At 39.8% G+C, this 21,826-nt stretch overlaps 1 protein-coding gene across 5 annotated transcripts in view; it reads right to left on the minus strand.

Moving 5' to 3' along the window:
• NCOA3 (nuclear receptor coactivator 3) overlaps positions 1-21,468 on the minus strand; it is a 140,261-nt gene extending 118,793 nt beyond the window's left edge. For all 5 annotated transcript variants that reach the window (XM_045082126.1, XM_045082125.1, XM_045082127.1 and 2 more), the window contains exon 1: positions 21,291-21,468. The gene's annotated coding sequence lies outside the window, so the exon portion shown is untranslated. The remainder of the gene's footprint in view (positions 1-21,290) is intronic.
• Between the last annotated feature and the right edge of the window lie 358 nt (positions 21,469-21,826).

Below are 21,826 nucleotides of genomic sequence, written 5' to 3' on the forward strand. Positions count from 1 at the left end.
TAAATACAATCTTTAATAATAAATAGGAAGATTCTCTCCCTCCCTCTGCCACCCCTTAGCCCCCCCAAAAAAGGATTTAAAAGGTTAAATTTATATAATCAGAATATTTTAGGGACGCCTGGGTGGCTCAGTTGGTTAAGCAGCTGCCTTCGGCTCAGGTCATGATCCCAGCGTCCTGGGATCGAGTCCCACATCGGGTTCCTTGCTCTGCAGGGAGCCTGCTTCTCCCTCTGACTCTGCCTTCCACTCTGTCTGCCTGTGCTTGCTCTCACTCTCTCTCTCTCTTACAAATAAATAAATAAAATCTTTAAAAAAAAAAAAAAAAAAAAAAAAAAAAAAAAAAAAAAAAAAAAAAAAAAAAAAAAAAAAAAAAAAAAAAAAAAAAGAATATTTTAATGATTCCTTAACCACTGGTAGGCATTTGCCATGAAAGAGATGAAGCCAAGTACAAGTGGGCAATCCCAATCTTTTTTGTAATCTGCTCATTATTCCACTCTGCCAGTTTACAGAACTAGGCAACTTAGACTTCCTTCACTAGGAAAACAGTGTAATGGGATTCGCCTTCAAATTTGAGGTAGCCAAACCGCAACATAAGTATCAACTTTAATATAAAGTCTACTGACCTTCTGAAACATTAACAAGAACATGAAACAGAAGTTAAAATGTTTTTTGACTCCACATCAAATTAATACTGAGCTTATGCAAATCTTTCAAAATTTTTGTTTTAATTTTTTGAGCATTCCTCAATACAGTTTAAAACCCTACAAAATTAAGTATCTACACAGCACTAAAATAATGACTTTATGTGTCTACATTCTCAGGGGCATAATGAATCTACTAAATAAAAAAAACAAAAAAATTCATTTGACTCAAAAGATTTTTAAGTAACATTGCAAGTTCAGTGTTATGGCCACAGATGAAACAAACACACAGTACCTTAGATGGGTGAATTTATGTATTCATCATTAAAAGCTGGCTAGGTGCCATTTTATCATTGATAGAATAGCTTCAAATTCCACTCAGAGCACCACTGCAACTGCACTGAATCCGTAGTATAAGCATGCCTGCATGTTATTATGAGGAATCGTGGAAAATTTCACAGGCTGACATCCAGAATGTCTGCGGTTCTTTTTCATATTTCTTTCTTCCTGCAAAGCAGTTATTAGACCAGTAGCTGTTTTATTTTTTTAAGCTGGAAATTTCCACTGTTGTTTTTTTTTTTTTAACTAGGCTTCTTAAATATAAATTGCAAAATTTCCCAAAATTCCAACATAAAAAAATAATTCTGACAGGAAAGGATTAAAATATAGATCTTCAAATTAGGGTGAGAGGACTGGTTGTAAGCAAACTAAGGTGTCACTTTTTAAGGAGGAGTGGCGGAAAGGATCCAGGGAAATACTTAGGTGATTTAAAGTTCCAGTAATTCAATATAAATACTAAATGTGATAAATAGCATATTGTGAAGCTGGTACTTTCTCATTAGCTTGTAGGGGAGGCATTCAAAAGCTAATACAATCAGTAGAATAGTTAAGCACAGAAACCATGAAAAGAGAAGACAGTATACTATAGCTTGGTGAGGAAGGACTACACTCTACACTAACAGAGGTCAAGTCACAGAGATCAGTAAGGGTTAAAGGAAGAAAGACAAACCAGCATGACTAAGATTCAGAGCTTACAAAGGTCTCCAACACTTTTTCATTAGTATTATACCAGACTGATATATTTGATGTTTTTAATCTTAATCTGTAATAATAAATAAGGAAGTAGACAAGAATGTATTGTTGCATTTTTATTAAAGAGGTAAAATGACACATCAAGCTCCAGGCTATTTAAGATGAAAAGTGACTTTTATTTTTTTTTTTTTAAGATTTTATTTATTTATTTGACAGAGAGAGATCACAGTAGGAGAGAGGAAGGGAAGAGATCACAGAGAGAGGAAGGGAAGCAGGGTCCCCGCTAAGCAGAGAGCCCGATGCGGGACTCGATCCCAGGACCCTGAGATCACGACCTGAGCCGAAGGCAGCGGCCTAACCCACTGAGCCACCCAGGCACCCCGAAAAGTGACTTTTAATAGTTAAATACAGTAGAAAATTTACTACGTTTAAGAACTGATTTGTTCTAAGTTAATAATTTTACTTTTTCCTTCGATTTATATGAATAAAAAAATGGGATTATAATACATGTCTACATTACTGCTAACCAAGCTTTAAAGCACTTGTTATTCCCCAAAATATACATATAACCAAAAACTTAAGCATTAGTACACAGACACTGTTGATCATCAATAAAGATCTGTACCACCAAAGACTGAGAAAATATTTGCAAAACGTATCTGATAAAGAGGTATTTCCAGAATATACATTTTTTAAAAGAAACTCTTAAAAGTCGTAACAAGATGCGTCTGGGTGGCCTAGTCGTTAAGCATCTGCCTCTGGCTCAGGTCACAATCCCAGGGTCCTGGTCACAATCCCAGGGTCCTGGGATCGAGCCCCGTGTTGGGTTCCCTGCTCGGAGGGAAGCCTATTTCTCCCTCTCCAACTCCCCCTGACAGTGCTTCCTCTCTCACTGTCTCTCTCTCTCTCTCTGTCAAATAAATAAAATCTTAAAAAAAAAAAAAACCCTTAGGGCACCTGGGTGGCTCAGTGTGTTAAGCCTCTGCCTTCAGCTAGGGTCATGACCTAGGGGTCCTGGGATTGAGCCCCACATCCGGCTCTCTGCTCAGCAGGGAGCCTGCTTCCCTCTCTCTCTCTGCCTGCCTCTCTGCTTACTTGTGATCTCTCTCTCTGTCAAATAAATAAAATATTTTAAAAAATAAAATAAATAAATAACTCCTAACAAAAGGAGGGGGAATAGAAGGAAGATCTATATTGATACAAGGGAAATCATTAGACCTTAAAGTATCATCTTACTTAGTGGTGAAAGACTACTCCCTAAGACTGAGAATAAGACAAAGATGAAAGATATCCCCCCAAATTGATCAAACTGATCACAATCAAAATTCCAGGACTCTCCTGAAAGCATTAGTCATTTATAATAAAGGAAAAAGAAAAAAAAAAAAAGGGAGGAAACAAAACCATACTGATTCAAAAGGTAGAAATAAAACTATTTACAAGCAACAGGATCACTTCTGCATATAATCCTAAACAAACTACATAAAAGCTACTAAAAAATGAAATCAGCAAGATTACAAAATATACAGGATATAAAAATTAGTCATATTTCTATATATTAACAAAATTATTAGAAAGTTGAAATTTCTTAAATACTATGTACAATCACATTTTAAAATATGGAATTTAGTGATAAATTTGACAAGAAGATCTATATGCTGATAACTACAAAACACTAAGAGAAATTAAAGAAGACCTAAGTAGAGAGATCTAGAACATGTTCACAGAAGACACGTTTTTAAGAAATCAATTCTTCCCCAATTATCAACTGACCCAACACAATCACAATCAAAACCACACCAGAGATTCTGCAGAGATGAACAAGATTTTTCTAACAACTGTATGGATATGCAAAGGGCCTAAAAGAGCCAAAACAAATAGGAGGGGGAAAAGACAAAGTTGGATGATTTACCCTATCTGACTTCAAGACTGGGGTTAAGACAGAACTGACCTACATATATTTGGCTGATTTTTTTTTTAAGATTTTATTTATTTATTTGACAGACAGAGATCACAAGTAGGCAGAGAGGCAGGCAGAGAGAGAGAGGGGTAGCAGGCTCCCTGATGAGCAGAGAGCCAGATGTGGAGCTTGATCCCAGGACCCTGAAATCATGACCTGAGCCACCCAGGCACCCCTATTTGACTGATTTTCAACATAGGTACCACATCAAAGAAATGGCAAATACATAATCTTTTCAACAAATAGTGGCGGAAAAATTCAACAGCCATATACCAGACTATGAACCTCAACTCTTATCTCACATATACAAAAATTAACTCGAATGATCATAGACTCAAATTTAATAGCTAACACTATAAAACTTCTAAAAGAAAACATAAGGGAAAATCTGAATAACCTTGGGTTGGGCTATGATTTCTTAAATACAAGAAAAAAGGCATGAACTATTAAAAAAATTAATTCCAGTAACATTAAAAACTTTTGCTCTTTTTTTTGTTTTAAAATTTTTTTTATTTTTTTATTTGACAGACAGAGATCACAAGTAGGCAGAGAGGCAGACAGAGAGAGAGGAGGAAGCAGGCTCCCGCTGAGCAAAGAGCCTGATTCGGGGCTCGATCCCCAGACCCTGAGATTGTGACCCGAGCCGAAAGCAGAGGCTTAACCCGCTGAGCCACCCAGGTGGCCCAAAAACTTTTGCTCTTCTAAAAAGTTATGAAAATGTGGGGCACCTGGGTGGCTCAGTGGGTTAAAGCCTCTGCCTTCAACTCAGGTCATGATCCCAGGGTCCTGGGATAGAGCCCCACATCGGGCTCTCTGCTCTACAGGGAGCCTGCTTCCTCCTCTCTCTCTCTCTCTGCCTGCCTCTCTGCCTACTTGTGATCTCTATCTGTCAAATAAATAAATAAAATCTTTAAAAAAAAAAAAACTTAAAAATAAATAAGTAAATAAAAAGTTATGAAAATGAAACAGCTGACCACAGTTGCAAAAAAAAATTTTTTTTTTTAAAAGGGAGAACAAGCGTGCATGCAGGGGAGAGGGGAGAGGAGCAAAGAAAGAGAATCTTTTTTTTTTTTAAAGATTTTATTTATTTGACAGATCACAAGTAGGCAGAGACACGGGAGGGGTTGGGGCAGCCCTCTGCCTGCCTCTCTGCCTACTTGTGATCTGTCAAATAAATAAATAAATATTTTATTATAATAATAATAATAATAATAATAAAGCCACAATGAAATACCACTATATACCCAGAATAGCTAACACTGAAAAGACACCATACTGAGGTGCCTGGCTGGTTCAGTCAGTGGAGCCTAGACTCTTTTTTTTTTTTTTTAAATTTGACAGAGAGAGATCACAAGTAGGCAGAGAGAGAGAGACAGAGAGGAGGAAGCAGGCTCCCTGCTGAGCAGAGAGCCCGATGCGGGACTCAATCCCAGGACCCTGAGATCATGACCTGAGCCGAAGGCAGCGGCTTAACCCACTGAGCCACCCAGGCGCCCCGAGCCTAGACTCTTGATTTGGGGTTATGAGTCAGAGCCCCATGCTGGGTGTTACTCCAAAAAAAAAAAAAATAAAACAACTTTAAAGAAATAAAAGACTGTCCAATGCCATGTATTGGTAAGCATGTGGAATAACCAAAACTATCATACACTCCTGGGAGGAATTTAAGATGGTAACACCACTTTGAGACACAGGTAGCAGTTTCTTTAAAAAATAATAATAATAATAATAAGATTTTTATTTATTTTGGGCTGTGTAAAGAAAGAACTCAAGGGGCACCTGGATGGCTCAGTGGGTTAAACCTCTGCCTTCTACTCAGGCCATGATCTCAGGGTCCTGGGATCGAGCCCGGCATCGGGCTCTCTGCTCAGTAAGGAGCCTGCTTCCCCCTCTCTCTGCCTGCCTCTCTGCCTACTTGTGATTTCTCTCTCTGTGTCAAATAAATAAAATCTTTAAAAAAAAAAAAAAAAAGGAAAGAAAGAACTCAAATGTGGGGTGGGGGGGGAGCCAGAGGGAGTGGGAGAAAAAGTGTCAAACAGACTCTGCACTGAGCACAGAGCCCAACTTGGGGCTTGATCTCACAACCCTGAGGTCACCAACCTGAGCTGAAACCAACAGCCAGATGCTTAACCGACTATGCTACCCAGGTATCCTAGTTTCTTAAAATTTTTAAGTGTTGAGCATACACTTACCGTATAACCCAGACGTTCCATTATTCAACAGAAATAAAAGCATTATGTCCCCACAAATCCTTGTATATAAATGTAAAAGAAGTGGGGCACCTGGGTAGCTTAGTCCATGAAGCATCTGCCTTCAGCTCAGGTCATGATCTCAGGGTCCTGGGATTGAGCCCCACATGGGGCTCTCTGCTCAGCAGGGGGCCTGCTTCTCTCCCTCCCCCTCTGCCTGCCTCTCTGTCTACTTGCAATCTCTCTGTGTCAAATAAATTAAATCATGGGGGTGCCTGGGTGGCTCAGTGGGTTAAGCCGCTGCCTTCGGCTCAGGTCATGATCTCAGGGTCCTGGGATCAAGTCCCACATCGGGCTCTCTGATCAGCAGGGGGCCTGCTTCCCTTCCTCTCTCTCTGTGATCTCTTCCCTTCCTCTCTCCTACTGTGATCTCTCTCTGTCAAATAAATAAATAAAATCTTAAAAAAAAAAATAAATTAATTAATTAAATCATTGAAAAAATAAAAATAAAACTACTGATATGCAGGACACCTGGCTGGCTCAGTTGGTAGAGTATACAACTCCTGATCTCAGGGTTGTTAAGTTTGAGCCTTTAAGAGATTATTTAAAAGTAAAATATTTTTTTAAAAAATCTACTGACATATGCAAGAACATGGATGAGATGAATCCCAAAATGACTATACAGTAAGTAAAAGAAAGCAGCTCCCCTCAAATAAAGTACATAGTACTTTTGGTTTTCAGCTTAGAGGAAGCAAAGGTGCAACTGTCTTCAGTCATCTCAAATCCAGGTTCATCCAACTCCAGATGCCACCACCATGCTGCCTGCCTAAGTTCAAACCCAACCAGATCAAAATCATATACCTGAAGTGCACCAGTGGGGAAGTCAGTGCCATTTCTGAGCTGGCCCCCAAGATTAGCCCCCTAGATCTGTCACCAAAATAAGCTGGTGATGACATCATCAAGGCAACTGGTGATTGGAAGGTTAGAGGATTACAGTGAAACTGACCACTCAGAACAGAAAGGCCCATATTGAAATGGTACCTCCTGCCTCTGCCCTGATTATCAAAACCCTCAAGGAACCTCCAAGAGAGAAAAAGCTGCAGAAAAACAGTGAGTGATGATTTCTTGGTTAAGCACAGTGGTAATACTACTTTTGATGAGATGGTCAACAATGCCCTACAGATGAGGCACAGATCTTTACCCAGAGAACTCTGTAGAACCATTAAAGAGATCCTGGGGACTGCCCAGTCTTTGGGCTGCAATGCTGATGGCCGCCACGCTCATGACATCATAGATAAATCAACAGTGGTTCAGATGAATGCCCAGCTAGTTAAGAACTACAAAGGAAAATATTTCAATAAAGGATCATTTATTTGACAGCCAATGGGGGGAAGGGAGTACATAGCAAACAATTCCATCTACATAAAATGCTCAAAAAATTCAACTAATCTTCAGTGACATAAGGCATATCAGTAATTATGGAAGACAGGGGAGGAATAGGTTATAAAGAGCTAGGAGGGTGCTTGGGTGGCTCAAGTGGGTTAAGCCTCTGACTTTGGTTCAGGTCATGGTCTCAGAGTCTGGGAATTGAGCCCCACATCTGGCTCTCTGCTCAGCAGGGAGCCTGTGTCTCCTCCTCTCTCTCTGCCTGCCTCTCTGCCTACGTATGTTCTCTCTGTCAAATAAATAATAAAATCTTTTAAATAAATGAATAAATAAACAAAGAGTTACGAGAATGCTTCTATTAGAGTTAATAGCTATTTCCATTATTGTAATCATGGTGACAGATCCACAGGTAGAACTCAATGTCAAAACTCAAATTATACACTTTAAATATATGTAATTAACTGAACGTCAATTATACCTCAATAAAATTTTAAAAAAGAAAAAACCAAACTATAGTGACAGAAAACAACATTACAAATACCGCAAAACCCAGAAGAGGACTGAATACAAATGGGCAACACTGAACTTTCTGGGTGATGTAAATGTTCTGTATCTTGATTGTGGCAGTAGTAATACAACAGTTTACATTTGTCAAAATATATGGCACACTCAAAATGGTTCAATTTTAGGATAAGTATACCTCAAAAAAGCAGATTTCCACATATTTAAAAAAAGCCACATCCAAATGTTATATAGGTACATTTTAAATACCTTTAAACACATTAAACAGAATATATATAATCACAACATACTGTAGTTGACACTACATTAACCTATGCTACCAGTTTAACATAGTTTCTTTTTTTTTAAATATTTTATTTGTAAGTAATCTCTACACCCAACGTGGGGCTTGAACTCACAACCCCAAGATCAAGAGACATGCTCTTCCAACTGAGCCAGCCAGGCACTCCTCATTTGACATTTTTCAAAATTTTACAGTTGATTTTTTTGTGTGTTACAAAAGAAAAAGAAATCATAAAAGCACTAGAAGAAACACACTGCTGGTGGATTCATAAATTGATACAACCTCTATAAAGGGGAGCTAATTGCAATTTTCTATAAAACTTAAATTCATACTCTTTAAGACTCCAGTATTTTACTTCCAGAAATTTTTATATATTTAACAAATGGGAACAAAGAAATATGTATGAGGATATTCACTAACAGCTTTGTAGTAATATTAAACTGGATATGTTATGATATATCCACAAAGTGGAATACTGTATAATTTATAATTATTAGAAAGAATTTAGTAGTTATAAACATAGATATGAAGCCTTCCCCTACACAATCCAGAATAGGGCTCCTGAGTGCCAATTACATAAGTGAGTTTATTTGTTGAAAATGTATCTGCATACTCACGTATGCTACACTTTAATATAAAATTTACCCAAAAAGGGGTGCCTGGGTGACTCAGTGGGTTAAGCTGCTGCCTTTGGCTTAGGTCATGATTTCAGGGTCCTGGGATCGAGGCCCACATCAGGCTCTCTGCTCAGCAGGGAGCCTGCTACCCTTTCTCTCTGCCTGCCTCTCTGCCTACTTGTGATCTCTGTCAAATAAATAGATGAAATCTTTAAAAAAAAAAAAATTTACCCAAAAATGTAGGAGAAAGTCACAAAACTTGAAACCTTTTAAGCATGTGCATTTATACGTCTTGAGTTAACAACAATGACTCTATAGTTAATAATTCTGAGATGGGATAGGGAGGTGGCCAGGAGACAGCTGAGGAAGGACCCTTTGCTTTCCAGTGTATTCTCATGGTACCACTGTACTCATGGTACCTTGAATTTGTCCCATGTGCTACTGTTATATATATCAAAAAATATTTTTAAATTCAGACCATTTGCAACCATAACTCTGTATGGGTTGGGATTTTCATAATACAGAAATAAACTAGAAGCAGAGATGGATTTAGATCCATAACAGTTCTTCATAACCCAATTTCAAATTTTTATATTCATCAGAGCAATCTCATTTTCACTGCCTTTATAACCAGCAAACAGTTTAAATTTCAACTCAGAATATAAATTTTAATAAAATCACATTTTCTATTTTGAATAGGGTTTTATAGAAGACTTCATTTGAAGAAAAAAAAAAAAAGGGCTCTACAATACAAGACTGTTAAATGAGATGATATACATTAAATACCAAACACTGTCCAAGCATATAGGCTTGGATAAATGGTAGCTTTTATCTTTTATATCTAAGAATATAAATCAGAACACAGCAAAGAGAATTTTACTAGGCGAAGAGCACGGAAGACAGAACAAGGAAAACTTAACAGCAACTAGAGTATAAAATACATAGAATTAAGGAGATAATGCTGGAAATGTAGATTAGAGTCAGATTATTAAAGGCTCTGGGAACTCCAGGGGAAGTTTAATTTCATATTCTTAGACAATGAACAATAGATTTTATGCCTTCAAGCAGTCAAGTAAGAGGAAGGGATAAGTTTTTAAAAGATAAAAAGGAGGAGAGCCTGGCTGGCTCAGTTGGTAAAGCATGAGACTCTTGATCTTGGGAGTCATGAGTTCGAGTCCCACACTTGGAACAGAGACTACTTTAAAAAAAAAAAAAGAAAGAAAGAAAAGAAGTAACAAAGGAGAAATGAGACTCTCTCATAAACAACAGATGAAAGCCAGTTTAGGGGCACCTGGGTGGCTCAGTCGTTCAGCTCAGGTCACAATACCAGGGTCCTGGGATGGAGACCCACATTGGGCTCTCTGCTCAGCAGGAGGCCTGCGGCTCCCTCTTCCTCTCCCTCACCCTCTCCCCTTGCTTGTGTTCTCTCTCTGTGTCAAATATATACATAAAATCTTAAAAAAAAAAAAAAAAGCCAAAGTCTATACAACCTCTTTGGAAGAAATTAGGAAAGAACCATTTAAAGTTTTAAAGGCTTCCTTTGATTCAGAAATTTCATGTCCAAGATGTCTATACTGAGATATACTCAAGCCTACACACAGATCTACATATAGTTCACTGCAGTATCAATCAAAATAGTAAAAGATTGGAAATAGCAAGCAAAACTGGTTAAAGTTAGCTTTACAAAATCCATTTGGACAATGAAATTATTATACAGCCTTTTAAAACTGTGAAATATATAAGGCTCTCCAAATTCTTTTGTTAAATGAAGGTAGTGGCAACCTCATTTTAATTAGAAATAAAGAAGGGGGTAAAAAACAAAAAGAGGGAAAGATTAAGAAAAAAACATACTGAAAAATACTGAAGAGAGAGACATCCACAACTACATGTACAGAATATCCTCTAACTTCAGTTGCCTTTGGGAAGGGGGTAGCTATAAAGACCAAAATCCTTACTTTAAAATCCTTACTTTCTCAAGGGATACTTTTTTGTACTGCTTCAACTCTACCATGTTTATGCCTCCTTTTCAATTTAAAAAAAAAAAAAAAAAAACTTTTTTTCTTTTACTGTAACAGCACTACAGAATAAAAGATGTGGGAAAGAGAGATCAGAAGCAGCAATTAATTCCCTTTAGAACTAACCCATCTCCTCCATGAAGTTTTCCCTAACAATTTCAGTTGAAAATGACCTTTTCCTCCTCTGAACTTCTGAACCACTTACTTATGTTGCTGCAACTATATATTTTTTTCATTTATATTTATTTCTTAACTAGATTATAAGCTCCTAGATCACAAAGGGATTTTAGTATATGTGCTGCCGAAGCGAGCACGATCACAAAGGGATTTTAATGCCTACAGTGCTTAGCACAGTTCTTTGGAGACAGTGGTACTGAATAAAAACATTTGGACAACTTACAGAAGGACTATCCAGTCCTAGGCCATTTGGGAAATATGAATGTATTCTGAGATCCAGGGATGATTTAATCTGGGACAACTCTATGTGGGAGACATAGGTCCCAAGCAAATCCTTAGCACTCTAATTTTATCTCACTATCTAGATAGAAGTGGACTTGAGAGTTACCACTCTAGAAACTTTCATATCCAACCACTTGGGGGGGGGGGTGGTACTTAAAATGATATGATTGAAAAAAACAGAGGATTTCAAAAGCTTAATAAAAGAAATAGTCCCCACCTCAAAAAAAATAGACAACTGGACTGAATCTGTCCTACCAATCAATAAATACTGACTCCTATGCATGTGAGGAGACAATAAAGATTCATATCAGAAATTAAGAACTGTATTTTCAGGGCGCCTGGGTGGCTCAGTTGGTTGGACGACTGCTTTCGGCTCAGGTCATGATCCTGGAGTCCCGGGATCGAGTCCCGCATCGGGCTCCCAGCTCCATGGGGAGTCTGCTTCTCCCTCTGACCTTCTCCTTGTTCATGCTCTCTCTCACTGTCTCTCTCTCTCAAATAAATAAATAAAATCTTTCAAAAAAAAAAAAAAAAGAACTGTATTTTCAGCTGTGGTAGTCTGGAAAATTTACCTACCTGAGGTAGGATCTGAATTGGACCTTAAAGACTAGGCCTAGATAGCAAGGGAGAAGAACCAGAAAGAAGCAGTGTGACTGAAATAAGGGGCAAGAAAAATGGGAAAGATTGATTTCTTTTTTTTAAAGATTTTACTTATTTATTTGACAGAGGGAAAGAGATCACAAGTAGGCAGAGAGGCAGGCAGAGGGAGAAACAGGCTCTCTGCTGAGCAGAAAGCCCAATGTGGGGCTAGATCTCACCAGGACCCTGAGACCATGACCTGAGCCAAAGGTAGAGGCTTAACCCACTGAGCCACCCAGGTGGCCCAAAAGATTGATTTTAAAAAGACTATGATAAGAACTGAATATTAGGTTAAAGATTTGGGATTGTACTGTGCAGATTTTTAGGCAAAAACTCTAATCAAAATGCTGTTTAATAAGTAGAGAGGACTTAGGGAAAGAACAGAGACTACTTTGAAAGCTGATATATAATATAGAAATAAAAGGCCTGAATAACAGTTTTAGAAACTGCAATGAGGGGCGCCTGGGTGGTTCAGTTGGTTAAGCAACTGCCTTCAGCTTGGGTCATGATCCTGGAGTCCCAGGATAGGATCCCTAGGATCCAGCCCCACATCACACTCCCAGCTCAGCAGGGAGTCTGCTTCTCCCTCTGACCTCCCTCCTCTTGAGCTCTCTTTCAAGTTTCAAGTAAATAAAATCTTCAAAAAAAAAAAAAAAAAAAGTTGTAATGAAAATATATTTAAGAGAGACGTATCAATAGGACTCTGCAAAAACAAAACTAGTTTATCCAAATCCACTTACTTAACATTTATTGAATATTTACACACCCAGTCTTAAAATACCTTACCTCGGAGCTCTTACCAATGATTTCTCACCAACAGAAACTGCTCTCTCCATATTAAAATCTTACTCATTCTTCAAACTGATCACCTGGTCAGTAGTAGTCCCCCCCTTCCTCTTCTAAACTACTCCTTGATCTTCATAAACCAAATAGATTGCCTTGTAGTGAAGTGATGAGTAACTGACTGTGTGCACTTGGAGGTCAAAACCTTTTTAACTTTCATAGTGCCTTAAACACTACAAACTTAACAAACACTGGGTAAGTATGTATGTGTACAGGGGAGTGGGCAACCACCAAACAGTAGCAAACTGAAGATTAAAGCTTAAGACTAGAAGAACAGAGGTAGGAAAAGTCAGGTTAAAAAGCAACACATGAGGGCGCCTGAGTGGCTCAGTTAGATAAGCGGCTGCCTTCGGCTGAGATCAGGATCCCAGGGTCCTGGGATCGAACCCCACATCAGGCTCCCTGCTCAGCAGGGACCTACTTCTCCCTCTCTCTCTGCCGGCGGCTCCACCTACTTGTGCCGAGCTCTCTCTCTTTCTCTCTGTCAAATAAATAAATAAAATCTTTAAAAATAAATAAATAAAAGCAACATGTGGGAGATATTTTTTACTTTGAGGAGAGAAAAACAAAACTGGAACTTTTTGGACTTCACAATTCCAGGTTCACCTAACTTGGGATCCAACCACCGACGGTTTCCACCATTCCAGATGTGGGTTGTGCACTTTGAAGTAGTTTCCTGAATTCATTTTACTGATTCCTGATGAAATTATTGTTAACATTTAACACAGTAATAGTTTTGTCTTATTACATGAAGGAGATACTACCGGCCCTCCAATGGATGTAACATGTGTATAGTTATTCTTTTCACTGGCAAAGTTAGATTTTCCTAGATGCAGCCAAATACTTACTCTGACTGCTATGGGGCCAAACATCGTGGCCAGGGTGAAAATCTTATAAAACACAACCACTGGGGCGCCTGGGTGGCTCAGTGGGTTAAAGCCTCTGCTTTCGGCTCAGGTCATGATCCCAGGGTCCTGGGATCGAGCCCCACATCGGGCTCTCTGCTCAGCAGGGAGCCTGCTTCCTCCTCTCTCTCTGTCTGCCTCTCTGCCTACTTGTGATCTCTGTCTGTCAAATAAATAAATAAATCTTTAAAAAAAAAAAAAAGAAAAGAAAAGAAACAACCACTACCAGACAGGTAAAGAGGAAAGAGATGAATGTGGATGGAACAGAAGGTATTTAGACTAAAGACACAATTTGTTGAAGAGAATACTGGGTAATCCTTAAAACATTTTCAAATAAAGCTGCTAAATTTCAATCTGGAAACAAAATCAAGCTGATACAGCTACTCTACAGAGTGACTTAAATTCAATAATCCATTTCACTGATGACAGCTTTACTGAGAGTAAAGAAAAATATGACTTCATTTTCTTACAACAGAAGGAGGGAACGGAAAATTCTTCCCCCACCCCGCTTACACAGGCACATGTGTACAAGCACTCGCTTTGCAGCTAACAACATATACTAGGGTGAGGTCGGGAGCTCAAAGTCATTTTACTCCAAACTGATGAGTCAGCACTGAAAGGTTACTATTATCTGGTATATAAAGAGCTTAATCCGTTTAATGTTTGACCAACAAAATTTAAATATAAGGACATTCTACATATTTATACAGTACATTATTAATTTTATAAAAATTTTCCAATATAGGGGCACCTGGGTGGCTCAGTGGGTTAAAGCCTCTGCCTTCAGCTCAGGAGCACCCCCCCCCCCCCCCCCCCCCCCCCCCCCCCCCCCCCCCCGCATCGGGCTCTCTGCTCAGCGGGGAGCCTGCTTCCCTCCTGACTCTCTGCTTACCTCTGCCTACTTGTGCTCTCTGTCTGTTAAATAAATAAAATCTTTAAAAAAAAAATTTCCAATATAATGAACCTTGGAAAACCATACTCCACTTTATTTTATAAATTTTAAGTAAGATCTAGAGACTGATTTGCAGGAAGCTTACAGTACTAGCTTAGAAATTATTCTCTTCACAGGTAAATATCATTTTTAAAGTAACAAGCTAACAAATGATACTGATTAGGTAACAAAGTGGGGAAATATTCAAAGGTAAATTTTTTTTTACATAAGTGTATTTTTAGTAATCTCTGCACCCAATATGGGGCACGAACTCATGGCCTACAGATCAAGAGACACATGCTGTTCCAAGTAAGCCAAGCAGGCCCCCGAATTTTTTTTTTTTTTTAAGGAGTTTTAAAACTGAGCGTATGATCATCAGTAACAATTAACTCTCATTTATAAAAATGTAAGTGTAGGACATTTAGATTATGATAAATAAATACTTCCTCTCAAAGTAAAAGTAATTTGGTTTTAGATTTCACTTAAATAGAACAGCAAAGAATATTTACTCTGAAAGTCTCCCCCCTCACTTTTTTTTTTTTTGTTAAAACTCTTTCTTCCCCTCCCGACGCATTCTCCTCTTTTGTGCTCAAGTTCTCAAATGCATGAGATGGAGGAACAATACCACAATGCAACTGCAGGCTTCCTGCCTACTAGCCAGTCATTATTCTTAACTGGAGAACATTCAAAACACTGCTTGGGCTGCTTTGAAATTCCCTCTTTCACATTTGCCCTCCTTCATGGAACATCTATTTAAAAGAATGACTTCAAAAATGTCTTGCTACACCCAATCACAACTCTCTAAGCAAACTAAAAATGCTAGCTTTAGGTATGAAAGTGAGATGTAAATACCTTAAATTCACTGAACATCAACGTGAAAGTACAGGACAGAAAAAAAAAGTGTATTTCCGACAAGCATAATAGTATTTTTCTCATACGTTTATTAATCCTGTTACTGAAAAATTCTGTATTTATGAATTTTTTCATCGCTTTCATCACTACCATCACTTTTTTTTTTTAACACCATATAGATCTCTGTCTTGAACTACAACTGGATCAATGGAAAAGGCCTACCTTAATTACTACTGACAAAGTAAAGTGCACACCAAAATGAAGTATATTCACTTATTTTTAAAAGTTACCAAGGGCAGAAAAACATTACCAGCAGCAGTCACCTAGAAACCTGGGGAATTTCCCACTTCCTATGACCACACTTTGATGGTGGCAGTAGTACTTATAAGTTTATTTAGTTGTTGAGATAAACCAATGGTGCTATTCTAGACCAAGATACAGGGTGTAGGGAGGGGGGATAAATTATATACCCAATTAAACATGGGTTTTTTCCTTTTTTAAAAGGCAAAAGCATTGAAAGTGAACATCAAACACATTGGTACATGAGTAACAGCTAGTCAAATTGTTACAGTAAATAAAAATTTTTCCAACACCTCTAACAAAAACAAAAAGACTAATCTATTTCAAACAATATTCAAAAAAGCTCAATCCCAGTACAACCAAATAATTTAGCTAGTCCCCTGGAGTTTGTTATAATGGGATTTAACCTGTACACTCAACATTCAATTAACCATGAGGCTTATCCTAATTGAGGATTATGCTGACTTCTGCAGTCTTTTCCCATCTATCCATCTACCACTCCTACTCAGCTGCCATAGCTACCAAAAGCAAAGCCCCAGGGAGCAGTAGATTATCCATTACTATGTGGTACCCATGCCAATATTCATTCCCTTTTCATCCTTACATGGATGATGAAGAATTAAATTTAGCAATCTAATCAGCCTAGTTTCCAAAAAGTGAAACTTCGGAACCCTCACTCATAACCTGTAACCAAACAAACTAAACATTTCAGAAGAATACCTTCTTAGGTGACCAAGAGACAAGGAAAGTTACACTCAAAAAAATTAAAAAATTTTTTAAAAAGTCACACACTTTCCTAGAATGTATCGATAAAAAAATTAATAAAAAAGAAAAAAACAAGACATTCAATGAAGACTAGGAAAAATGACTAACAGAAGAGACTAGTCCACTGAAAATATTCTTTGAAATGGGACAGATAGATCAGACATCTTTCCTTTGCCTCTAGGCCACAAAAAGGCCACAAAATTTACTACAGCTAAATAAACCTTTATTACTGCCCCCCTGTAAATTGACCTACGCCGGCAGAACCTACCGAACTGAGTTAATGCTGACAAAGTTGGGAACTGGCACTATGTAGTCTAAGATTATGCAGTTTATGGATAAATCAGCCTCCTAGACAAGCACAGGTCTTCCTCCTCAACTCCTGCTGTGTATCTTCTGGCCATTTTCCTGTTCATTTAACAACTCTCCACCAAAAGGGAAAGGCGATTAAATTCAAGTCAATTCCATCATTTGTTAGGAGCTGAAAATAAGGTTAGACTCTAGATAAACCGTACCCTTAATCCAAAACAATCTCCCAGAAACCCTATCGAAAAAGCAATGGGCTAAATGAATTTACCTAGCAAACACTAACAAAATGAAAGAGTAAGACTTATTACAATAGAGCCCCTCCTCCACCTTAACTGAGAAATGCTCATTTTGTAATTCCTTCCCCCACCCCCAAAAAGCACTCAATAAAATGGAAGAAAATGCCTACATTTTACTGCAGTACTCAATCTCAATGCTATCCCTGAGGATCTAAACTAACATACAATCACCTATTTCTTTAATCTATTTAACTATGAGAAAGAGAAAAGTTAACATACATTTCCAATATTAATATTCTCTCTCAGGGTTTTAACCACTCAATAATGCAAAGAAAGAAAGAGAAATTAACTCTGTACTACGGAATATATAATAAGTTCAAACCAAACTGGGACAGGTCCTCTCTGGTTTAACCTATGAGAAACTACATGAGACACTCATCAACATGATCAACAACTCATTTTTCTAGTCTTAAGTAGCATTATAGTAACAACTGCATTGACTTGTGGTCACTTTCCAGTATAGACAGCCACTGGAGGCTATACTCGTTCTAAACTTGCAACAAATCAAGTTTTCAAAAGTAGTCTACATCCTTAGGCCAAGGCTTGAAATTATATAGTCTAAAAAAAATGCAAAAAGAAACCCTAAAGCCATTTATTTTAACACCAATTTGGCACAGGACAATAGTAGTTTGGTTTTTTATCGTACCCTACTGTCCAAACAAAAATATTTTTAAATTATTCTTTTAAAAAATTTCTCAAAAACATCGTAGTCTTTAAAAGAAACTACTCTCTGGGCGCCTGGGTGGCTCAGTGGGTTAAGCCGCTGCCTTCGGCTCGGGTCATGATCTCAGGGTCCTGGGATCGAGTCCCACATCGGGCTCTCTGCTCGGCAGGGAGTCTGCTTCCTTCTCTCTCTCTCTGCCTGCCTCTCAGTGTACTTGTAATTTCTCTGTCAAATAAATAAATAAAATCTTTAAAAAAATAAAAATAAAAGAAAAGAAACTACTCTAGAATCATATAGTTTTTAATACACAAAAGTGTAAATTAAAAAAAAAATAAAAACTTATCTTTAGTACGTCCCTGATATGGTAAGAAGTTTACTTCAAAAGACCAGTCAAGGCTTTAGGAAGTAACCACTTCGAAAACTACTTTTTAGGGACGCCTGGGTGGCTCAGTTGGTTAAGCAGCTGCCTTCGGCTCAGGTCATCCTGGGATGGAGTCCCACATCGGGCTCCTTGCTCGGCAGGGAGCCTGCTTCTCCCTCTGCCTCTGCCTGCCATTCTGTCTGCCTGTGCTCGCTATCTCCCCCCCCCCTCTGATAAATAAATAAAATCTTTAAAAAAAAAAAGAAAAAGAAAAAGAAAAAGAAAACTACTTTTTAGGGGAGCCTGGGTGGCTCAGTTGGTTAAGCAACTGCCTTCCACTCAGGTCATGATCCTGGAATCTGGGGATAGAGCCCTAAACATGCTCCTTGCTCAACAGGGAGTCTGCTTCTCCCTTTCCCTCTGCCTGCTGCTCTCCCTGCTTGCACTTTCTCTGTCAAATAAATGAAAATAAAATATTTTCAAAAAAAAAATTTTTTAACTATTTTTTTATTTCGCATCTCCTAGAAAAAGAATCCAGCGTCCAAAGGTGCACTGACTCCCTGCTGAATGAATGCCAATTTATTTGGGTGGAGGGATTTATTGAAAATAACTACTCACACAGGGATAAGAATATATCCCTGATATAAGATATCTCTTAATTTTTTTAAAGATTTTATTTATTTATTCGACACAGAGGGAGAGAGAGCCCAAGCAAAGGTAGCAGCAGCCAGAGAGAGAGGGAGAAGCAGGCTTCCTGCACAGCAGAGGGCCTGATGTATGGCTGGATCCCAAGACCCTGGAATCATGACTGGAACCGCAGCCAAAGGCAGACGCTTAACCGACTGAGCCACCCAGGTACCCCAATAAGTAACTCTTATATGGGAGGGAGGGGAGGACACTATACTCAATTTCAAAATATAATGACTTTATTTAATACAATCCCTAACAGCCTAAATTCTAGTATCACTCAATTTTTTTAACAAATTGTTAGTGTTAGTAAATTCAAAACCACAATTCTAAAACTTACAGAAATAGAAATCCTGTTAATTATGCTATGGATGTTTTGCATTTCCAAAGCTTCTGTAGGTAAGGTATATTTTATGGTAAAAAATATTTCCTACAAACTGCTCTAGAAACATTACCGCTTCCCACTTAATCCACAATCCTTGTGTCCAAAACGTCGTTCTATATAGGCCAGAAGCTGACATACACCTTTTTTTTTTTTAATACTGATTGGACAATTAACTCACTTCTATCAATACATGAAATACCACTATAAATTTAGGATCACAGGCAACCTAGATTACTGCTCATTTAAATGCAGAACCTGAAGCAACCTCCAGTGACAGGAGCTATAGTGTTCAATATCATTTTACATGTTACAGAGGCTTCATCTTACATGCAAACAATGAACCCTGGCAGCCTCCTTCATCCTAAAGCCCCACAGATTGTTACTTCTTTAAGGGTGTTAGTACATAAGGCAACATAAGCACTTAAGTTCAGAAGCCTTTTCTTAAGAGCTATCAACATTTGTTCAAGACCGTGATAAGAAAATAATATTCCCACCACATTTTCCCTTTCTTCTGTTCATTGTACTTTCCTGTTTTTTGGTACCCAACAAGAGTATGTTTCAAATAAAAATCTTAAGATAATTATTCCGAAGACCAAAGATACTCTAGAAACCCAGTAACAGTCACTGCCTCCCAGGAACCCGAATTACCTGGATTGCGGGGTTTACAGGAGAGACTCATTTTTCAATGTTTGTGTACCTTTCCAGTTGGATGTTATATCTATTCTAAATAGAGCAATAATTTAAATTTTTTTCAAGAACAAACATTTCATGAACTTCCAGATTTCGGTTTAACAGTTTATGATGGGGCATTCACAAGACCGGGGGGGGGGGGGGGGGGGGGGGGGGGGGGGGGTGATGATGGGGGGTTTTGCTGTTGGGGGGGGGGGGGGGGGGCGGCTTTTTTGTGGCTTTTTTGTGGTTGTTTTCCATCCTCCATACAACCTGCAGCAACACATACGGTAGCTGTCTTGCAGCCAGGGCTCAGTTAGGTGGATCGGAGGCCAGGCATTTAAATCAAGGAGATGCAGCAATCTCACTCAATACTACTACCACTCGCTCATCTCATTCAAATCCATTTAAACCCACTGCAGCAAGACAGCTGGTACTCGCCTTCCTCTTTCTTTACCGTACAGGCTTAATAACAAAAACAGGTTGGCTTTGAAGCGCTGCTCAAAAACTGCAAAAAAGGAAGTCTTCACATTCGGGAGGGGGGAAAAAAAAAAAAAAAGTTTCGACTTCGGGAGAATTTCATACCTTTCGTGTCATTCCATTTTGGAATCCCGAACTCCTCCTGCTTAGTGAGATTCGGAAACGATGCTTTTTCTCCCTCTCATAAATGCTCTTTTGGTTTAACTTTTCCACCCTAAGTGCCCCCCAAAGTAGAAGCAACTAAGCTTTCCAACGGCTCGTGGCTTTTTGGTTTTGGGGTTTTTTTTGGTGGGTTTTTTGTGTTTGTTTGTTTTAAAGCATGTGCAAGACAATTTAAACCCTTACAAACTGAATCAAGGTACCTAAGGTAAGATTAGAGATGCGGACGGGGGAAACAGTACTAAGAAAGACAGCCAAACCCCAAATGTGATCTACCAACTTCCCACTTGCCATTTCCCAACCTTCACACCAGAGGTAGCAAAATGCCTTTTCACTGAGAAAACTGCGGAGAACCTATCCGTGCCCAAAATAAAAATTCCGCAGATAATTCGAGTTAAAATACTAAAAATGCCCAAGTGAAGGGGGAAACACAGCAACAAAATGCAACCCGATTCCGAGCGGGATTTGGGAGGCTGGCGTGGGGGTCGGTGGGGTCCGTACGGCTTCCCCCGCCCCCTAATTCTTCAGAATAACTGCGAAGGAGCCGAGGCAGCGGCAGGAGGGGGACGCGGGAAGCGTTCTAAAGCAGCCCTAAGGGCTGGGAGAAGATTAAAAACTTTAGGGACAGGAGGGGAAAAGCGGGCCCCCGCGGTCCCCCCCAAACTCGTCGGGGTGACCCCGCCGCGAGGAGACCCCCTTGCACCCCCAAGCCGGCTGCCGCCCGACCTCGATTCCCCTTCTTCCTGCCGCGGGCCGCCCCAGGCTGCGGAGAAGCAACGCGGCCCCGACACCCCGAAACTATCTCAGCGCGCCCCCCTCTCGGCGCGCCCCTCAGCGCCTCCGCGGAGGCGCAGCCGTCGGCTCGCGGCAGCCCAGGGACTCGCCCTCTTTTCCTCCGCCTCGCACTCCACCCCCTCGCCCGCCGCCGCTCCTCCTTTATCTCCACTCACCGCCCGCCGCCATTTTCCTCGCAGCTCAGCTTTAAATCGAAAACTCGCCGCTCAGCCCGCAGCCGCCGCCACTGCCGCCGCCACCGACTCAGCCGCCGCGGCCGCCGCCGTCTCTGTGGAGGGGCTGAGGCGGCAGCGGCTGGAGCCGCGGCGCGGGGGCCTCCGGGATATGTAGTCCCTAGGCCACGCCCAGCACTACCGGTCCCAGGGGGCCTTGCGCGGCCCGGGAGCTAGGTGCCCCCGCCCGGCCCAGCTCCCGCGGCTCCAGGGCGTGGCGGTGTGGATCCTTCCGTTGCTTTCGCTCGCTCACTGCGTGGGAGCTGCAGCGGGGTCCGGAGGACTAGAATGCAACCCTAGCCCTGCCCTTAATCTTGTCATACTTGCCTTCGTCCAGTAATATCTAACATTTACTGAGCGTTTATTGTGTGCCAAGTACTGGTCCTCAAAACAAGCATCCCTTTGGGACCACTGTCATCCTCATTGTTCGGAGGAGCAAACTGAGGCACAAGGTCATAAGCCACCGGGTTGTTCATTAG

This window comes from Mustela putorius, unplaced genomic scaffold (assembly GCF_011764305.1).
Source record: "Mustela putorius furo isolate JIRA1106 unplaced genomic scaffold, ASM1176430v1.1 tig00000592_pilon_pilon_pilon, whole genome shotgun sequence".
Lineage (NCBI taxonomy): Eukaryota > Metazoa > Chordata > Mammalia > Carnivora > Mustelidae > Mustela > Mustela putorius.